Genomic DNA, 21,399 nt, shown 5'->3' on the forward strand with positions numbered 1-21,399 from the left:
CAGAAATACAAAGACCTACTTGGATACCCCACTAAAATTAAAGATGCCTGTCGTGGACTGGGGTGGAGCTGAGAGAGGAAGAGGGAACACCAGCACACCGGGCCCTGTTGGCCTGGCGGCATTTTTGGGAGATGATCAGTCAGAGCTCTGCCTCAGAGGGATGATGGAAATCACGTACTCTTTGTAAAGTGGAGTAAGCGCTGCTGTGTCAGACAGAAAGAGTCTGGCATTTCCCTCGAAACAACTGTTTTGGAGATAAATGGGGAAGGGGGCCCTAATTAATATTAATTTTCTTCGTTTTGTTTTTTTCCCCTTGCAGATGCTGCCGTTCCTTTCCCAGCCCTTTAAGACCCTGCTCGCTTCCCAGGAGGGCAGCCCACCTTCCCGCCACCGCCGCTTCTCCCTCCTCTGGCGCGGGGCCAGGCGGAGCAGCAGTGGCAGGGCAGGAAGGGGCCGCCGTGAGCCCCCCCGCACCCCGGTGTCCCGGAGCGCTGAGGCACCGCTCCCGATGCCGATCCCCATCCCGATGCCGCCCTGAGGGCGGAGCGGCGGAGGCGCCGCCCCGGCGCCCATTGGCGCGCGGCGCGGCCCCGTTAGCGCTCGCGGCGCGCTCTCGCGATGCTGGGGCGGCCGCCGCCATATTGTCGCTCTATTTTGATTCGGAGCGCAGCGAGCGCGGGGGGAGGGGGCCGGGAGCGGCGCGCGGCCCCAGCGGCGGCTCCGGCTGAGCGGGAGCGGCGCCGCCACAGGCACCGCACGCACACCCTCACACGCCCCCACCGCACCGCACCGCTCCCCGCCCGCCGCCGCGGCAGCACGGACCCCCCTGCCCTCCTTCCTCCTACTCCTCCTTCCTCCTCCGCCTCCTCCCCCCGCGGAGCGGAACGGCGGCGGCGGGAGGCTGCGGAGCGGGTCGGGTCGGCGGGGTCCCCCCTGCCGGGCGGAGGCGGCGGCGGCGCTGGTGGCGGTAGTGGCGGCGGTAGTGGCGGCGGCTGCTGCCGTGGTGGTGGGGGAGGCGGCGGCGGAGGAGGAGGAGGAGGAGGAGAAGCGGCAGCAGGGTAAGGCTGACCCCGCCGAGGCGGGCCTGGTGGCGGCTCCCCGGGCCGCTTTCCTGCCCCCATCCCCGGGGGGCTGCGGGGAGAGGCGCGGGGGGGCGGCGGGCCCGGGGCTCCCGCGGCCGCTCAGCGCGCCCCGGGCTGTGAGGGAGACAGGGGAGGCCTGTGCGAGGGGAGGGAGCAGCCCCGGCACCCCGATCGTGCCGGCGTGCTGGGGCGGGGTGGGAGAGCGGGGACGGGAGGGGACGGGAAGCCTCCGCACAGCGGGGCGTTCAGCGAGAGATGGAAACTTATTTTCCTTCGCCAGTCGCTGGAGCTTCCCGAGGCGGGGAGGGATCGGGGGGCTGCGGCTGCTCGGGGAGGGGCGGGAGCTGCCAGCGGGCTCGCCGGGCTGCGGGAGGGAGCGAGGGGGAGAGAGAGGGAGGGAGGGAAGGGCTGGCCCGGCGCCTGGCAGGTGACAGGTGTGAGTTCGCTGGGCGAGACTCCGCCATTTGGGGATGAGGACCCGGGCGGCTGAGGTGTGAGATTTTAGTGCCCCGTGCCTTTGCGGGGGCTGGCTGGGCTCGATTCCATATATAGTATATTTGGGACGTTGGTTTCCATTATTCGAGTCAATTTAATTGTCGAGTAGAAATTCTTGACGTGATTCTGATAAGAGGGGTTTTGCAGAGAGGAGATGCGTACTGTTTCTCATTTTCTTCCCTTTTTCTGTTTTGTCCCTCTGAAAGACGCGGGAACGCTTTGTGGAGGTGTGTAGTACTCTGTCTCATTCATTGGAAGGCTTGTATGAAAAGTCTGAGTGCTCAGTCCTGTTAGATGTAGGCAAGGCCTTCAGAACAGGAGCCTGGTGTTCTTTGTGCTGTGCCTGGAGGCTCGGCAGGGCCTGGTTTGTTCCCAAGACCTGTGGGCGTTTCTGTATTAATGATGGGAAGCACATACATTAAAAAGGAATTTTCAAAGGGATGCTTCTCAGTAAGGAGTGGGTTTCAGGTGTGGTTTTCTAGTTGTAGCTTTGGGATATCTGACACAGACTTGATAAAGTAGTTTCTAAAGTTTGCCTGTAGAATGCTGAAAATGGTGCTGCATATAATTTTTAATACTCTTAAGATATTCCTCCTAGACATCAGCATAAGTCGGATAATCTTTCTCTTAGACTGTTCAAATTAGTTTATGTCATGATTTTACCCACCAGAATGGTACTGTTCGTGCACTCCTGTGTAAGGAGGGCCAATGATGCTGTAGCAATAGCATTAAATTCACAATTGGCTGAAATCAGGAATAATTTTCAGCTTAGCTATTGATTTTTAGATAATTAGGCATTTGTATTTTCACATGTATATTTTAGTTATTTGTTCTTTACCTATACTGCTGTAATTGGGTTTTGTCAAACCCCAGAATTCTGATACCTACTTTTGGCAAGAGGGAAGTTCCACTGACACATTAGGAGGGACATGCCATCAGCTTCAGCAAGTTCATATTTTATATGAAAATCTCAGTTAATTGTGACTGTGATCCACATGTTAAACTTGGGAAGGCTTACCTGTAGATATTACCTTGGTTTGTGCTGCAGCAGAATGAACCCTCAGTTGAGTCTCAATTTCTTGTAAAAAAACTGAGAAGACCTAGGTGGTTTTTGTCAAGTTGCTTCACAGTGGAGAGAGCCTGCAAAGGGGAAGAGGTAAGGAAGGTGGTTGGGGGAGGTACTAAGTCTGGGTCATCCTAGTTTTGTGTTTGAGAGATACTTGATAAAGCACCATCCCTGTCATTACGTGTGGGGGCAGTGCCATCTTGCTATGCTGTGCTGTGCTACCCTTGCTTATCCCAGCTTTTCAAGACTTTGTGAATTACAAACCATTTTCTTTCTCAGTATAAGACGAATCAAAGGGTTCTTCTCTCTTCCTTTATATCTGCTGATACAATAGTAGAATTCTTGAAAATGGGCACTCTTCCTGTGACAGTGTTCTGGTAGAAACTTCTCTTTTCCAGCAGTGACAAGAACAGAGGATAGTGATTTTCTGCACCATGGCATGGTGAAAGCCGAGTTGTTTTGTAATGGTTTTTGGTGTTAGAGGTAACTGGTGTGTTTTTTGAGTCTTGTAGAATTAAACCTGTCATCTGTTGAAGAGATTATTCTCAGAAAAAAAAAATGTTGGTTGGTTTTTTGTTTGGTTGGTTTTTTTTGTTTTTTTTTTTTTTTAAGAGCTATTGGCAAACTATTTCTGTTTCTTTTTGCAAGAGTGTACTTTGAAACATAAAATGGTGTTACTATCCATCCTGTTGCAAGTGCTGCCTTCTTATGATCTCCATGGTTGGAAACACTGGAAGAAACAAGTTGGTCAGATGTGACCTCAAGTTTATGAAGTGACTGTAAATTTAGGACTGCGGGATCAGGCTGATCTTTTCTGAACTGCTGCAAGCGGAATGCTGAGCGATGTTACTGGTGGTGCTTTTACAGAAAACAGAACAAAAATTCCAGTGATTCAGAACTGGATTTTTTAAAAGCTGCGTTCAAAACTCAAATATTTAAATGTTTTACATGAAAGGTAACTTTTTTACCACGAATGTATACAGTGATTCAAGTTGGGTTTTTCTCACTTCATTGGTATAGGAGGTTATCTCAATTGGGCAGGTGTGTGCTTTCTGTTTCAAAGAGGAGAAATGCTGCTGGATGCTCTAAGGCATCTTGAGCCCAGCTTAGCAACCTGGTCTGGTTTGGGTTCCACATATTTAAATACAACTGTGAAAGCAAGAAAGCTGTCAGATGTACAATTGGGTAATTTTTTCTTATAAGCTCTTCAGTGTCATCAGGGGTTTTTCAGTATAATAGTTGTTTCAGTTTCATCCTTTCCTGAGAATGCTTACCAAAAAATCAGGACATAATATTGATGATTTCCCTGACAGAAGTTTTTGTAGACCTTTATCCTAATTATAATAAAATTAGGGATTTATTTTTATTGAACTGATCAGCAAGTACAATTGTCAATCAGGAAATGACTGCAAATGCATGCTATACAGATATTTACTGGGTTTTCTGGTTTCTGTTACACTGCCTTTGGGTGGTGTTCCTTAATTGGTAGGAATTGGATTCTAGTGAAACCAAATGAAATAGCTTGATGTAAGTAAAGTTAAAAGATCTTTGTGTGTAGGGGTTTGTATGTAGTATCCTGATATTCATGGAACATGACTGTTGCTGAATGAACAGCATCACTTGGCATATTCTTGTTGCCATAGGTGCAGTTAAGGTATAGTTAAATAGTTAATATTTTTAGAACTTAATAGATTTTTTTTTCTGGTTGCAAGAAGACAAGCATAATTTGGTAATCTGCTAAGTAAATTGTAAGTTAATACCTAGTCAGAGAATTTTACCAGAAAAATGGCTTTTTTTGTTGTTTGAAATATGCATTCTATTCTTAGAAAAACACTGTGTGGAATCAATTCTTGTAGCAATATGCAAAATGTGTAGCTCTTTCCTATTCTAAGCACAGATGAAGATCAGATTTCACTCTCTTTAAAGATGAGTGGTTTAAAACGCCTTCAGATCCTGGTTGTACTATGAACAGCATTTAATTTTTCCATTATTTAAAAATCTGTGTTTCAGCATGGATTTAAACCTTGTGCCTCCCTTTAGTGTTTAAAAAAGCATTAGCTTGAGAATACTCCATGGCAAAAGAAAGCTGTAGATTGTATATACAGAGTTTTTCAAAAATTATCACCCAAGTATCTAGGACTGTTACACCGATTAGTCATGATATTGTTGGGTTTGCTAGAATTTGCCAAAAGTGGGGCAAAGCCACTTTATATACTCATTGCTTTGACGATTAACTTAAGTTAGATTACCACTTAAATGCAAAGTATCTTATGCTTCTTCCAAAATTAATCAAATGTGGTCCTACATGGTGCAGGCTGGCTGGTCTTCTGGGGCTGCCAGTGGAGAAGGCAGAATTCCACCTGCTTTTACTCTCATTGAAAGCAGGAATTCAGGTTACTTTTTTTTACAAAGCTGCCAGTTTTTGCAAAGTTTGTAGAACCCTTTTATCTGTGAGATTTTATATGACCTTGAAAATGCACTTGAAAATGATCAGAAGATGCGAATAGTTATTAAAAGGACAAAACACATAAATGCAATTTCTTGCATTTTGGGAGTTCAGAATCAGATGTTCTCTTGTGGATGAGATGTTGAGATGCACCTATTTTCTGTAGTTTTGTTTGTTTTTTTTTTTTTAAGAAATAGTTGCTGCTTTTGTATATTTCTGTAGTGTATAAACTGTCTTTAATTTGCTTTTCTAAAAATTAAAAGCAGTCATATTTCATTTAATCTTGTATCTCAGTAAATTTTGAGATCATCAATATTTCAGCAAAGAAATTAGCCAAGGATCAAGATGTGAAAGATTTGACATTATACATAATGCCAATATAATTGACATAATGTTGAACAAAAGTTAAACTCGTTTAAGTTGATGGCTTCATTAAGATCATCTCTTTAGGGGAATTTTTGCATGAATTTAGCAGTTACCTGTAGTTAGCTGCCAATTGTCTGTGGGGTAAGGCCCAGGTCTGAAGTGCTGTACTCTTCAGTCAGTAGTTAGAGGACATGAGAGGTTAAGTATATTGTGGCCAGTGCTTGGAAGAGAGTGGTAAGATAATAGGCTTCTGGGATAGAAGTGGAATGTGACTAATTGGAACACAGGGGCATGGCTGAGGGAGAGAAAAATCTGTGGGAAACAGGACAACATTACTTTTGCTGTTTCTGGGACAGGACCCTGAACAAAAATAACATTAAAATAGGTTCTTAAGAAGATGAAAACTGGAAAAAAAAAAAGGTTTGGTGATATTATTGCTTCCACTCATTACAGAGCCTCTTGAGCTGTGCCTGCTGTTGTGTTTGTGTGGGTCTGATTCAACAGGAGTGCCCAGACTGGCAGTATGTGAAGTAGCATGGGGCAAGAATGTGCATGAGTAAGGGAGGAGTTACACAAGTGCATAAGACATACATGTTTTTCTGAAAATACACTATCAAAAACATTATTTTATTGTTACATCATGTATGGTTGCGGTTTCTTTAGATAATGTGACTTACATGTTGCTTGCATGCTGGTAGTTTAATTCAGTCATGTCTCTGTGGGCTGCTGCATGCCCACAGTATATGTGATGTACTCCCAAATCTGATATATTTGAGAAGGTGAGACATGGTAGTATCAAATTGTTTTAGTAAGACTGAAATTATTTGTTTCTTAATACACATTTCTTACAGACTAAAAAATTTATGGAGTTTTTTGAGTCTTGAAATAAGTGTTTGCTTGGTACAGCTCTATTTTGTCCAAAATGCTAGTAGAAATGGATAAGAAATCACTGGCGGATGGGAAATACTCTTTAAGAGTAACCCTTTAATTTTATTTGCTGCAGCCTGTTTTTATTGTTGAAGAATATGCTTTCCTGTTATCAGGTGTTTTCATAAGTGACTTGTAGAAAGATCAAGCATACATATGTTTAGGGAGTAACTCTGGAGGTTGTCAAAGCTAGGGCTTTAGAGTTCATTTTTCAAAGGAAATTGCACTGTGTGTAAAAATCTCTTGCTGAGCCATCCGTTTATCAATGTGTTCTCGGAATATCTTTTTTAAGAAGGTATATGAAACTAAAAAAAATACAGTAAGTTTCAAAATGTAACTGTGCCACAGACATTAGTTACTGATCTGATGCTTCAGAAGCTGTGAATGACATGTACATTCAGATAAGTCATCTCCTTTCTTGAAGCTGTTTGGGTTGTGAATATCGATTTCTATTTTGTACTGAAGGCTAGAAATGCAGAAGTCTTTCTATGTCTAAGTCCTAAGTCTGATTTCCCCAGGTTGAAAAAAATTAACTGTTTCACCTATGTGTTAGAAGAAAAGCACATTAAAGAAATATGTAAGTTGTATAGTGTGGTCTGTAATTGTATCTTTTGTTAATTCATGTTGTGTTTAAACCCTTGAGAACTGAAGTCTCCCCTCCGTGTGTCTGTGCTGTGCTACATGTCTTTTTGCAGTACTCTCCCATCTTTGTACAGCATTCATAGTTTTTTTTGTTTGTTATTTCTGTTAAGTTTTCCTTTACTTTAAAAATTCTGTGCCATGCAGAATTCATCTCTTCCAACTACTTTACTGACATCCTATCATATTTGTAGGTGAGCTAGAACTGAGGAAATCTGGTCATTCATATCCTCTTCATTTACCTTGCTTTGGCATGCTCATCTATACTTTATAGCTAAAGTGTTAGTGTTCTCTTGTTTATGCTTCACTTTGTCATTCTTTTTTGTTCTAAACTTTCTTGGATACCTTTCTTAAGAAAAGATATTCAGCACTTGTAATTTCATTCCCATTTTGTCTCTTCTTCAGAGTATCATTGGTAAGTTTGCCCCTGCTCCTTTTGGGCTTTCCTGAGAGAATGATAGAAAAAAAAAAAAAAAGCTCTGGAGTTCTGTAGTTGGATTTATTTCTATTCATTCAGCTGGTTCAAACTGCAACTTTCTGTGTGTTGAACAAGCATTTGTTTTTCAAAGGGAACAGTAGGTTATCTCTTTAAGAGAGCCTTTTTAAGTCCAACAGCCTTAAGCCTCGAAACAATCTCCAGGGGCTCAGCAAAAGTGTGCTTAAAAAGGTGGCTTAGGTTGATAAGTACAAAGCAGTAAAAGAATCTGGTGTCTTTCTCTCTTTTTTTTTTTTTTTTTAATGTACTACTCTTGTCTTTGATAAATGGGAATAAGATTATTTTGTGTGCACAAAATTGTGTATTTAAAACTGTCTTACTGTAACAACTGCCAATACCAGATTATTCTATTGACTAGAGTTTGACCTGGACTAGGTGCTTTTGTGCAAGGCAGTGTATAAATATTTATTAAATAAGTCAGTCATAGAAGAGTTTGCAGTCCCATAAATAATAAATTTGTTTACTTAGGTACCTGTATTGGATTAGACAAAGACATATAGCAAAGTATTTGCATCTTTCTTTTATGAGGCCTGTTAGTTGTCCAGTCATGTAAAAATCGTTCCAGTCTTTAAAAATTAATTAAAACTGTATTTGATAGCTGTAATTCATTTAATGATGTTTTGACGTGACTTTTAATATTTGTCTGGAAAATTCATAGAAGAGTTATGAAATTACTTGGGTTAGACCCTCACTAGCTTGTATTCATTGGTAGTTGCTTAGGGTAGACTTTGATGTGTCAAAGCAGAGAGTTGAAGGTTATCACAGTGGATCACATCTGTGACACTTGGGGCTTCACTCAGAATGAGAACTTTTTATTTCTTCAGAAGATGAGTTGAATAAAAGGAAAATTTAACCACAAGCAATTTCTTTAAAAATATATTTAATTCTGTTCTGTATCCGAGTTAAAACTTAGTATGAATGTATGTGTAAAAAAGGTTGCTGAAGTTTTTGTACCTCTACAAGAAGCACATTTTGATCTTTCTTTTCTATGTGTAAAGTGCAATAGTTCCTCTTCCACAGTATCTGGCAAAGGAGAATAAAATAAATTGTAAGCAGCAGATGAAAGCTGTCGTTTGGATTGTGGAAATTCCTGGTTTTTCCAGTCTCTTGTGTCTAGCAGGTGATGTGTTAAGCAGCAAGGTTCAGAGAAAATACCCATTATTTGTTTCTTCTTTTCCCCTGCATGAGGCTAAAAACCCCTGTGGTTTCCAGATCAAAAGGAAAATATAATTTCTGTTATTAGTGCTTTCATACATATACTGTGAAGGAAAAAGATCAGTTTGACAATGTGGTATCTTCACTGTTCTGATGATACTGGTATTGTCAAAGCTGGGAAAGGTACCAACATGGCTGCATAATTTTGGATGGGTGGGAGAGTGTCATCCTTCCATAATACAGCAGTCTGCATACAGAGATTGCTGGTGTAGTGCAGTTATGTGTGCAGAATAGTGTTATTTTTCTGGAAGGGCTGCAGCATTGAGTGAGGAGTTTTGGTTTATTGATACAAAAATATGCCTTTGCTGCCATGAAAGGAATGCTTTTGTTATTTTGTCAGTATTCTGCATACTTGAATTACTCTTGAATTAATATAACAAAATGGCTTTGAGATAGGAGGTTTAGAATAAAAAATGGAAGAACACAAGTGTCTGTGGGCATCAGGGGCCATCGATATTTTGCTGTGACTGAACAGGGAAGATTGCTTTCACTGACATAAGCAGCTGGTCCCTTGTTCTGATCTCATCTGTCTGTGAGCCAGGGCAGTTTCTGTATGGGTGGTTAGAAAGTTACCCAGATTGCTGTTTAACTTAGGTGATCTTGTGGGCTAAGACTAACCCCTGGGTGCCAAGGAGATGCTGGAGTCTGGAAGCCTCCTGGAACTTCACACTTGAGGGGGTTTTGTGCTGCATGAGGGACAGGGCATGGATTTGCCATCCTTTCCTCTAAGATCACTGGTGTCATTTTAGTATGAGCCCACAAATAGGGGTTTTTTTGCAAAACTGAGGTATGGTAGAAAAGCCAGAAGAATAGATATATAAAAGAAACAAGAGTTAATTAAGCTGGTATTGAGGGTGATTAAAGCCCCTCATGAAGCTGTAGACTTGGGAGTGGTCCTGTGACAGAAGTAGGAAGACCAGTTCAAGAAGCTGTCTCTATGCACTGTGGCACTGCAGCTGTTCACAGTCACCAGCTGAAATACTGAAATGGTGTAAATTAAAAGCTAGCCCTTCAACAGGTAGAACTAACTTCATTAGTTGAAGTAACTTAATTAGTTGAACTAACTTCACCAGAGAACTCATGTGTGTGGATTCTAGCACTGTGTAAGATCTTCACTAGTGATCTACCTGGATGAAAGGTGGTAACAGTAATTTTTCTCCTCTTATGTGGACATAATCAAGGAGTCTTAAATGCTTTCAACAGCTGTATTTTAATTAGCTTTAAGTGATGGTGCCTGCGAGAATCCTTGCAGTCTTTGTCAATATGAAAGAGTTTTTTCTAAGATTTTCTGGTCTTTAAATGCTGTAGTCCAGTTTTACAGTGCAGTAGGACATCCAGGTCCCACTGAAACTTGTCAAAGTGTGTGGCTAATAGGTAGGTAGCTATGTACACTATGGAAAGAGAGATTTGGAGAAAAGGTGTAGCACTTTTGAGGAAAAATGTGGTTAAAATAGGATAGCAAAACAGATGTTTCATAATGATGTTCATATTTTACCTGTGTACTGCAAGGGAACATTATTTCTGGCCTAGAGTTGGAGCCTTTTGTAAGCTTTAATGGTTATAAAACCAGCAAATCTCTTAAATTATAATCTGCTATTCAAACATATTAATGAATACTTCATTTAAAGATGAGTAAAGTTGAAACTAGTGTGTAGGTGTTCTCTTTCTTTCAGTTGCAGATTCTGAATGGACTTTGGAACTCGGCAGTAGTTGCTAATCTGGCCTCCATGCTCAGATTCTAGGCTGGCAGATACCAGCAACTTCTTCAAGCTAAAGTTTAGGTTGTGATTTTTTTTAATGTTTTCTTGGTTGTGTTTATTATATTGGTTTTGTGTGATTTCTTATGGGTTTTGCTTGTCAGTAGTTTTGCTGTGACAAGACAGTATCTTGAAGTCCAAGTACCATCTAATGGAGTTAGCAGAGTTGATGGAGCTACAGGCTTCCTTCCTGTTGAAACTGGCCAAAAGAACAGGCCAAACTGAAGTTTCTTCAGAGCAGAGCCAGGGGCAGCTCTCTGGAATGTTTTTTCCACTCCCCATCAATGAGTGGGGAAATTGTTGCCAACGCAAATGAGATTGAGACCTGCAACCTGCCTCAACATAATATAGTTTATATTGAGAGAAATACTTCATCTAGAAAAAATATTCAGTTATACTAGCATGGGATCTTGTTAGTTAAAAAAAATTGTCTTCATGTTTGACGTTTTTAAGAGTCTTGGACAAAACAGTATTTCAGCATTGTCTGTGTGGCTTCAAGCTGCTGCCTGTTTGTGATAAGGGCAAGTCATCACCTTATGCTGTCGTATCAATGAATGCTGCAGAATGCCTGCAGTGACTATGCAGACTGTCAAAATTCACAGATTTTGAAAGCCCTTTCTCATTTTATATTTTACAATTGCCATCTTCTCTGGCTGTTGCAGCTTTGTTTTCTGATATATATGGATTGACTGGGATTTTGAATTGATTTCGGAGAAGCCTAGCAGTGCAGCTTTGTTTGCCTTGTGAACTCAAGAATTTGTTGTCACTCATTTATCACATTTTCTGAACGTTTTGTGAGAATGAAACTATGTAATTGGAAAGAATAGTTCTTAGTTTGCTATTTATTTATTGGGGAAACGGTGGTGATACCACAAAATTAAAGCATGAGGGGGTTTTTTAATACCTTGGTTCTTGTCAGTTCCTTTGAAAAGTCCCCATCTGCATTTTTAAATTTTAAGCCTGCATGTGACCTATGGCTTATTATTTTTACAGGACAAGCATTAGAAAATTGGGATGAGTGGAAAATTGAATTATTGTGAAATGCAGAGCCAAATAGTTACAAATCCTTTTCTACTTTATCTGTAGGGCACTGTTAAATTTTATCTTTCAAAAGTCGGTCTACTTCTATTAACAGGCCTCTTATCTTTGTTGCAAATGCAAGAAATGTATTAGTATGTAAAAGCTTAGAAGAGCTATCCAGACTAGCAGAGTTACTTTTTCACCATGCACTTCTTTAATATTAATTTTTATAAAATGGATTCTCAGCTTTCTTTAGTTTCCTGAAAATACACAATATCTGGCTATATCTCTGGTTAGAAGATAAACCTTAAAGATTTAACAGTTCTTTTTAATTGTATGTATTTTTATATTTTCTTTTTTTCTTAATAAGAGGCTATCTGCTGATATCAATATTCAGATAATATATCCAGAAAACACCGTGGAAATTCAAGATTCTGAGTAGAAATGGTTTATTTCTGCACTTCTGCGTCTCTGTCCACAGTTTAGAGGAGGCGTGGAATAGGGATCACACAAGGACAAACTCTTAGTTGCAAGTCCTGGATTTTTTAATGTGAGTCTTAATCTAGTGTAAAATTTAACTGTTTGTTTCTTATCAAGTGATGTGACAAAGTGGAAGACCTCACAAGGCTAGAAGCTCTAAACTCGCCGGGTGCCCTGAGGCCTCTTTTCTATTCTTTCTCAGCTTTGTTGTTACTTTTCCTTGTTGCCTTTTTCAGAGCATGCTACTTAGTTAATTTTTTCCTTTTGAGTAGCTGGTTTTCTTGTTAGAATGTATCTGTTATCAGGGTTCATGTAAGAATTACTAGTTTAAGGTAGGAAAAAAGTAGATGGCAGGTTACTTTGTAAAGGGGCTAGTGATCGTCTTTTAAAGGTTTTAACAGCAGGAAAGGTAGGTGCTGTGAATGCTGGACACACTTCAGCTCTTCCTGGCTTTCCTTTTCCCTTTCCTTGTTAATCTCCTTCCCCCCCTCCCAATCCTGTGTGGAGTAAAATGCAGAAAAAAGGGTTTGTGGTATTAGTCCCTTACATAACAGTGAGTACAGTGATCATTTTCTTCTTTCCTTAACAAAAGGATGGAGAACAACTAGCACTCTTTTCTTCCTTGAAGACAGTTCATAGTAAAACATGGGAAATTTAGAAAAAAAAGAACAATTTTTAAAATTACATATTATCAGTTCCATGATGGGAAATCTTTATCTTCTTCTAGAAGAAGATAAATATGGGAAGCTAACAAGGAGCTAGAGGATTAGCTGCTTAGATGTCTGTCTGTTACTTTTCTCTACTTGCACATCAGATAGGGCCTTGGAAGAAATCAGCAGGAAAACAGTTGTAGGGCACCTTCATAAGTATTTGTATTTGACTCTGCCTAGCAGTGTCTGTTACCTCATCTTGGTGTTGGTGGAGGGCTTTTTCCCTGGTTATTGGGTGGATTTTTGTTTATTTTCTACTAGTATGAATTTGGCAGAAAATAAATGGAAACTAGAGGCTTCCTCCCAAATATTGCAGTTGTGCTCTTGGGTTTGTCCTTATATGTGTTGGTTTGGGAGCTAATAGAGAAAAAAGAGAAAACAACAACTGGTTTTCCATGACCACACTTCACCCTTTTTTTCCTTCCTTTTTCCTGGCAGCTGTCAAAAGTCCTTCACCATTACCCCAGGGATTTCTGCCAGTGCAGTTTCACAGGTGAAGATAACTGCAGATACAAAGTAAAGCACTGTTAGCCTAAAACTATGGCAGCCCAACTGCGAGTCTCTTCCTAATATGGATGTCCTTTGGATCCAAGGATCTCAATTGCCCTTCTAGAGGAGAGGATTGAAAGAAAAGGGGAGTTCTGTGGCCTTTTTTTTTTTTTTTTTTTGCTTATGATACTGTATTAAATAGCTAAAGGTCTTTTCCTCCCTAACTCTTGGTGGGAGTTTCTGTCTTGGTCTTGTCCTACCAATCTTTCTGAAACTTCTCCGCTGCCTTTTAGTTCAGGTGCTGTGTTTTGACACAGTTGTTTCCTATTACAGCTGCTACCAATTGAAGGAAGTGGTTTGCTGTTATTTACCCTTTGTATTGCTTCTCTAGAACTTGTTATGTTTCCTCCTCAGTCTTATCCTACAGGTCTACATTGTTGTTTGTGTGTATCAGCTGCCAGAAACAGCTTTGTGTGATTTGGCTAATCTTTTTTAAATGTTTATTCTAGTACTAAGGTAATGTAAAATCAGAAAAGTCTGATTTAGTGTTTAGTAGAACCTTGATTTTTCTCCCCCTTCCAAGATTGTCCTTAGGAAGTGTAAAGGGTGTGATTTGTAAATCACTGTAAGCTGATTCTGCTTCTTTCCCTGTGTCCACCCTGGCATTTATCTGACTCAAAGTTAAAGTAGCAGAAAATTAACACAACATTATTCCATGTCTTGATTTTGCTCCACGATCTGACTTGCTGCAAAATCAGGTGAGTGCCAGAGTTGGGTACTCACAGGAGGGACATGAAAGGGGGAATGCATGCCTGGCAACAGGAGGAATGACAGTGGCAGTATTGAATTGTTTTAGAACAGATTTTAAGGAATGGCTGAAATACCCAACCTTACTGTCATTAAAATATTGTGAGTAAATAATATATTGGTAAACAAGTCAAATCATTGATTAAGATGAAATAGGAAATTTTTTTTGCCAGTCTGGCTTCCAGTAGATATTTATTCAAACACTGGATTTACCAGTGGCACTTCTCCCATTAATTAAAGAAATTGTTTGAGGTTTGTAAAGGGAGGAAGAATGGAAAAGAATATACTGAGCCAGCCCAGAAGTAAAGGAAAGTATTCAATCAGCCCAGAAGTAAAAGCATTTGTGAGACACAATCCTCTGTGCTCTTTGATCAGGAGAGAATATGATGAGGGTTGCTGGGAAATTAAATCAAATCTCAAAGTTTATGAAATAAACTGGGATGTTTCGCAAAGTGAGTCATGCAGCATAAATGAGAAGGAAGTAGAAGTTGCCCTTTAGTTACTTGGTTTATCATTAGGGAACAGGCGGGAAGTTGGAGCTCGTGGTACTTGGCTGCTTAGTTATCTAACAACATGTTCCCTGGCCCAGCTGCTTGAGACCTTTCATTCTGCTTGCATCTGTTTCTGTAGGAAATAGGACCACAGGAGTTTCTAAGCAGTACCCAAGTATCTGATAGTGGGCATGTTTTACTGTTTCGACTCTTGGGTAGTGATAGGTGATACTGTTTTAGTAGGAAAAGTGCAAGTGTTTTCTAAATGATTGGTGTACTTCCAAAGAGTGGGTGGGTATTTTTCTGTGCTCATTAGCCTCTTTCCACCTACCCTCCTCTACAGAATGGGAGTCAAGCATAAGATTTTACCATTTTGGAGTGTGTAGAACAAGGTATTAGTGGTCATGCCAGAGGAGAGTGAAAGATTTGTATTTGATGCTTACTTGAGGCTTTTCCTACTGCCCTGGTTTCATGTGTAATTGCAAAAACTTTAAAGTGCAGCAAAATGAAATAAAGAGAGTTTATTTTGGATTAGGAGCCAAGCAAGAAAAATTCAAGGAATTTTCCTTAATAATTTTGGTTATTTTGTCAGAAGAATATGGGTGAAATGAAGTACAGCGATGTGCAAAACTGAAGATCTGTTCTATTTAATCATTAAACATATCTTCTCATTGTATAATTGGTTATTACTGTATCTTTGAGTAATATTGCTGTTCTCAAAAGATAAGCCCTATGAAGAGATTCTTGGGTGGAGATATCCCCAAATCCTTAAAATAACCAAAACTGTTTGCCTCTGTTGGAATAAATCTGCTTTATATTTCATTAAAATAAGATAAACATATGACTGATTGCATTAGCCAATAATTTTCTCCACAATCAACATTTTACCTTAGCAAAAAAATTATTTTCTTTCACTTCTGCCTTTCAGTTTGATAAAAATTTACACTGTGACACGTGTACATTTTAGTACAGTGACTTTGTTTTTTCTGTTTTGAAGTGTAGTTATGAGTGTTTTGAAATGGTTATTATTTGCAATGAAACATTTTAATTGAAGCTGCTCTTGAGCAAAAAGAAATATGGTCTGTGTGAATGGTGTAAAAGACAGACAAGAGACTATTTTCTTTGAAAAACTGGAGAACCTAACTTTCTGCCTGGATATTCTGAACAAACTGGTTTTCAATTAGGCTTAAATATTTCATTGAATCTCTTAAAATGGATTTCTTCCCTTTTTAAATTAGTGAAAGGAAATGGTAGTTTCTTGACCACCAGCATTTTAACCTTTTTTTTTTTTTTTTTTTGAAAGAAGCCTGATTGGCACAGATGTTCATAAGGGAAAATTTTTTTAATGATTTTGTTTTTCTTCAGCTGTTAGAGATAGTGATGTTGTAAGTATCTTTGCTCTGTTAATGGACCATGATTATATCTTTCAAGTATTTAGTTTTTACCTCTAATGCCATGGCTTTTATTTGAGCAAATAGTGAGTGAGGAACATGAGTCTGTGTGTGCATGGGGAAGTGTTCTCTGATAATTCATTCTGAATTTTTTACTCTTCTATTCTTGGTTAGGATCATGTGCGTTTAGTTTTTTTCCTTGACAAAAAAAGGGTCTTTCTTGTTTTTGTTATCCCCTACATGCAAAATGCACCATACAGCTTCATGTAGGTAGCAGCTTCTCTTGACAGCTTGGACTTAAAGAATTAAAATTAGGATGTTGGAAATTGCTGGAATTAGAGGGGGAGAGCCTGAGCTTTGATTATGTTGTCTGATTATGTTGGTGTCTTACATTTTGAGGTAAATAGAAGTTTTAGCAGCAGCCAGTACAACTTATCTTTCAAGAGCAGATGTAATTGCCAAGAACTGGATCAGCAAGTCATTGTAGACAGGTATATGGACTTCTATATTGAGAATGTTGTAATTTTATACAATACTTGGTAGGTTTTATATAAATATCAGTTAAAGGAATTCAACAGAGGGTAGTCAAAGCCTGTGTCTAGTAGGCGTTATTGACTCATCTGTTCCTCTCCAAAGATCTTCTGGGTGTCTGCTATCTGAGATTTTTTTTTTCTCATTTGTGGGTTGTTTCTCAGGACCTGAGTGTCCTACAAGGAAATCTGCACTGTGATCTTTCTGCACCTGTTTTTAACATTTTCTTCCAGCCTACAGAGCCAGACCTATTTCACACTATGTCTTTACCTGGTTTGGTCTTGCTGACTGTGGCAAGATTGCTCTTTAACAGATGAGAGATTAAAGTGTTGGTTTCTGAATATATTTTTTTGTTCCCTGGTAGGATCTGCATGAAGAAATGACAGAAATAAGTGGGAGAAGAAACATACTCCAAACATTGCCCACTCCAGTGGTTTTGCAATGAGCTGCATGGTGCTGCCTAGTATTGAAGTCAGAATTTCAATATTCTGAAAACACAATCTTCTGTCCTTCAAGGCTGAAGAACATAGTTGACGTAACTGCTGGTTATTTTGAATGAAATAAAGAAAGGAAGAGAAATCGTACCGATACAAATTTCTTTCCTCTTTCAGACTTTCTTCTGAAGTCTTCCAGAAAACCAGAGCCTATTTATATGATTCTATATCTATATTAATGACTGTTTTTTACTTTTAAAACTGAAATTCCACATACTTTGAGTCAGCTTCATGCTGCTGATGACTGCAATTAATCTAAAATGACATTTGTTGTGAAGTTAAAAATGTTCAACTACCCAACTGAATGTTTGGTGTTCTGAAGGGTTTTCACAATTGAGTGATGAAGTACCAATCTAAGCTAATGAATCTCCATGGCACTCTGGTGGAAGTTTGTTATTTTATGAACTACCAGATACTTGTACAACTCAGTTACTTTGTTCATGCTTCATGCCTTACTTCACTTGCGACTTCATGAGACTTAATTCAAATTTGAAGGAATTTAGTGAACAGATGAATTGGTTTTCTTTTGCCAGAGTGATGGGTATTAGCACAGTTGCTAATAATGGAGTAGTTTGTTTCAACTCCTTGGAGATTCACTGAAAGCTTGAAATCAAATATGTGTGATCATCATATTAATTCAGTACTTCAGACTGTATTTTCATTGCAAAGGGATGCAAGACCAAGAATTCTAGAAGATACCTAAGGTCAGCTAAGAGTTTCATTTTCAAAGGCCCAAGTGTCTTTAAATGCATGTGTGAAAATGGTGGGCTTGAGAAACAAACTTTTTATGGTTTCTGTAAGTAATATTGACATGGTTAGTTTTGTTGATGAATAACAGTAGGTGGCTTTATTTATAACTAGCAACATGCTAGTTGGCTTTGAGAGTTCAGCAGTCATTCTGGTTGTTCCTGTCACTGGAAATAATACAGTGCCAGTCTAAGAATTCCCTCCTGTTAACAAAGGAAGCGCATCTTCCCCTACTCATGGACTTGTATCGGCACTTCTCAGGTACTTCTTCTAACCAGCTCCATTTGCTACAGAAATTCAGGATGCCCCTTACCTGTCAGATAATAACTTTCTGATCACCTAGTAAAAGGACTTCACCTTTTCAAGTGAGCAGAAGGTCCAGAGAAGTTTTTGTGTTGGAGAAAGGAGAGTAAAGCTCTTCCGGCAGGTGGCAGCAGCAACCTGTTGAGTGAGGCTGGGTTGGACTGGCTTGGAGGTGTGAGGGCATGGAAAAATGACTGGTAGATGATAAACAGATGAAGTAACTTCACTGAAGGTAACTTGCTAGCTTTTAATAGATAATATCTCTTTAAATTATTTTTCTCAGGCCTTTGCACAACAAGTTGTGGTGCAGGACACTTGCCAAAAGAGCTCTGTAGTGGTGTTTAGAAAGAAGCCCCTCTGAGTGACAGCAGACTGCTGTTGTTTGTTCAGCTACTCACTGTAGGATCTTTTGAGGAAGTAGATTAGTTTAGGCCTATCTGTGTTACCATACTGTGTTAGCACAGTGAGACATATGTTGGAGGAAATGTGCATTTTTAAATATACAGTTTACTTTTTGTGCAAGATAAACATGTAGTACTTATGTTGAGTGATATATTTGGTCCTGTCAAAATTCATGACTCTTTATCATTTCATGACTCCTTATTTAGAGTAAAGAGAAGACCAGGCAAGGTGCTAGAACAAGTACCTGAATAAAGTATGTTTGTGGGCTCCCACAGGCTACAGTTTGACTATGATTTTATCAGAATTTATGCTGTAACAGTAGTGCAGTGAAACCTGACCCGTGAAGAGGTGTGTTCGGACCAGATGAGGAGCCAGACTGCTGTCTCAAAACTTCAGTGTGGTGTTTCCTTCATGATGTGGACTACTGTAGTTGTACCACAGGATGATCAGTAGTTTGGGATCATTTGGGTACGGTCTGACAAATGCACTGCATATCATTCTTTTGTCTTTCTTAACTGCTGAAGAAATGCATGCTTCCGGCTAGTTTTTATTTGAATAGATTCAGAAGTGCACAACCTTAACTCCTGGGAGGGATAAAGCAATAAAGCAAGAGGCAAAGGGCAGAAGCTGATGTAGAGGAAGTTCCACCTGGACATGAGAAAGAACTTTACTGTGAGGGTGACCGAGCACTGGAACAGATTGCCCAGAGAGGCTGTGGAGTCTACCTCCTGGTGATATTCAAGAACCATCTGGACACCATCCTGTGCTGTGTGCTCTAGGATAATCCTGCCTGAGCAGAAAGGTTGGACCAGATGACCCCTGTGGTCCCTTCCAATGATTCTGTGCTAAGTTGTATTCAGGTGAGAGGGGAATTCCATCTTAAACTTAAGACTGTCAGTGTTTGACACTACAGTCATTCCTGCTTGAGGTTTGTTTTTGTTTTTTTTAAAAAAATAGTCCAGAGTCAGTAGGCTTTCATGTTTTGCCATATTGCAGCATCTCTTGGGAGGTAAATAAAGAGTCTAAATACAAAACAGGGCCTGTCCCTCATGACCCATATCTAAGAAGTGCCCTGCCCAGCCATGGCTGGGAAGAGTACAGTGTGTACTTGGTGCTAAAAATTCCTTCAAATCAGTATTATAAGGCTTATTCTTCAATTACAATATTTCTTATAAAAAATTCTGGATTGTACTTTGAATTAAATCTGATGATAAACATCTGAAGTTAACAGGTGAAAAATAAAAACATTTATTCCTTATTCTCAAAGTTAATATTGTTAAAGATGTCTCGTGAATGCTTTGAAGCAAATTCTTAGAAGCTACAAAAGTTGGGCATAGTTGTTTGATATATTTTAAATTTAAATGTTTGAAACAATATATTTAATTTATTGATTTTTCTGATATGTGTTTCAGAGACTGAGTGTTAAGTATGTATGTGTGAATCAGATATAAAATGAAATAATAGACTGTTCCCAGAATTAGTGGGAAAGAAAGAAAAAGTAAAAGCATACTTTCTCTCAATATTAAATGCAATACTGTCAAAAATTGTGCTGTAAGAAGCAGGAAGTAGAAGGCTGTGTGCCAAGGGTGCTTCTTTTGAATGTGGTTGAGACACTCATGTGCTCCCTGTGTCTGTGGAGTATGGCTCTGTGCCATGCTGCCATGCTATATACCAGCTTCTGTTGGGAAGCTTTATCCATGTGGTCGTAAACCTGAGTATTTGTATGCCAATAGCTCCTGCCCGAGATAAAGTGTGTGTATCAATAGAGCACAGCCAACAAGAGTTCCTCCCTTTTCATGGCATTGTAGACATCTTTTTGAATAAACTTGGAGTGAAGTAGATCACTAACAGAAAGAAAGTCTTGTCTATTGCTGAAGTTCAAAATCTTACCAAGGAGCTGGGGTGTAGACCTTAAACCAATAGGATAGCCAGTATTGTGAGAAGAATTGTATTGTTTTAGCCCTGTTACTGTATCAAGCACAGAAAATTTGCTTCCATACAAAGGTGCTGTAAACAGTTGTTGCCATCGTAGTTAACAGTTTATTTTCCCCTCCTTTTCCATGGCCTTGGCATTTGTTAAGAATACAAATGCAGTTACATTTTGGCCCCTTGTCTGAAGGATAGAGATCTAGGATCAAGTTTTGTGTGTGAGCTAGTGAAAGAAAGAGTAAATGGTAGAACACACTTCTTCCACAGACGGGAAATTACGGTGGTGGGGGAATGGAGGGAGACAGTTTGAAACATCTATTTTAAATGAGTTTGTAAGAGAATTTCTTGTAGCCCTTGCATAGAATTTCTTGAAAAGTAGGTGGAAACCTTTCTTTTTTAAAAAGCATGCTTGTGAAGTAGTAGTTAGTATTCCCTTTTATTCTGCAGTAGTTGGATTATGCACTTAATCAGGGAATGCCAAAACATTTAAAGACCAAGAGTGTATTTTCATGAGCATTTCTTTCCATGTCAGCACTGGCATGGGCTGCCCTGACCTTAGCTTCTTATGCCTGCCTTGCCCCTCAGTTGTGCTGGTGTAACTAGTTAATGTGCCAGGTGGCTTTGCAGCAAAGCAGATTGTGGAATTTACCATCAGAAAAATATTATTTTTAACCTGGATTGATTCCCTGACTGGCCTCACTGCTCAGCTGCACAAACAGTTGTGCCAGCACAGCTGAGGAATGAGGACTGCTTAAGCTGGTACTGCAGTGGAAAAAGTGTTGTGAAACTGTAGCTTAATCTGTGTATTCTAGGTACAGTTGTACTATGCTGGCAAAATATTCTTCACATAGATAACAGCTTTTATTAGCACAGTTTGACTGTGGAATGGACTGTGGAAAGGACCTGTTTTGACAGTTCTGTGTAAAATTTCTTATTCTTTACATAAACTGATTTGAACTACTATGGATCATTAAAAAATTAAAGAACCATAACATCAAGATATCTTCTGCTTTTCTATGCTGTCTACTTGGAATATATGTAGTGCTGAGATAGTTGAGCTTCCATCTTCAACCACACTGGTATTCCTGCAGTTCATTCAACCTTTCTGGTTTTGAA

At 39.8% G+C, this 21,399-nt stretch overlaps 1 protein-coding gene across 1 annotated transcript in view; it reads left to right on the forward strand.

Moving 5' to 3' along the window:
• Window positions 1-600: 600 nt before the first annotated feature.
• Window positions 601-21,399, forward strand: part of TAB2 (TGF-beta activated kinase 1 (MAP3K7) binding protein 2) — a 59,293-nt gene continuing 38,494 nt past the window's right edge. The window contains exon 1 of the mRNA XM_079298867.1: window positions 601-1,058. The gene's annotated coding sequence lies outside the window, so the exon portion shown is untranslated. The remainder of the gene's footprint in view (window positions 1,059-21,399) is intronic.

Source organism: Erithacus rubecula (genome assembly GCF_903797595.1).
Source record: "Erithacus rubecula genome assembly, chromosome: 2".
NCBI classification, from domain to species: Eukaryota; Metazoa; Chordata; class Aves; order Passeriformes; family Muscicapidae; genus Erithacus; species Erithacus rubecula.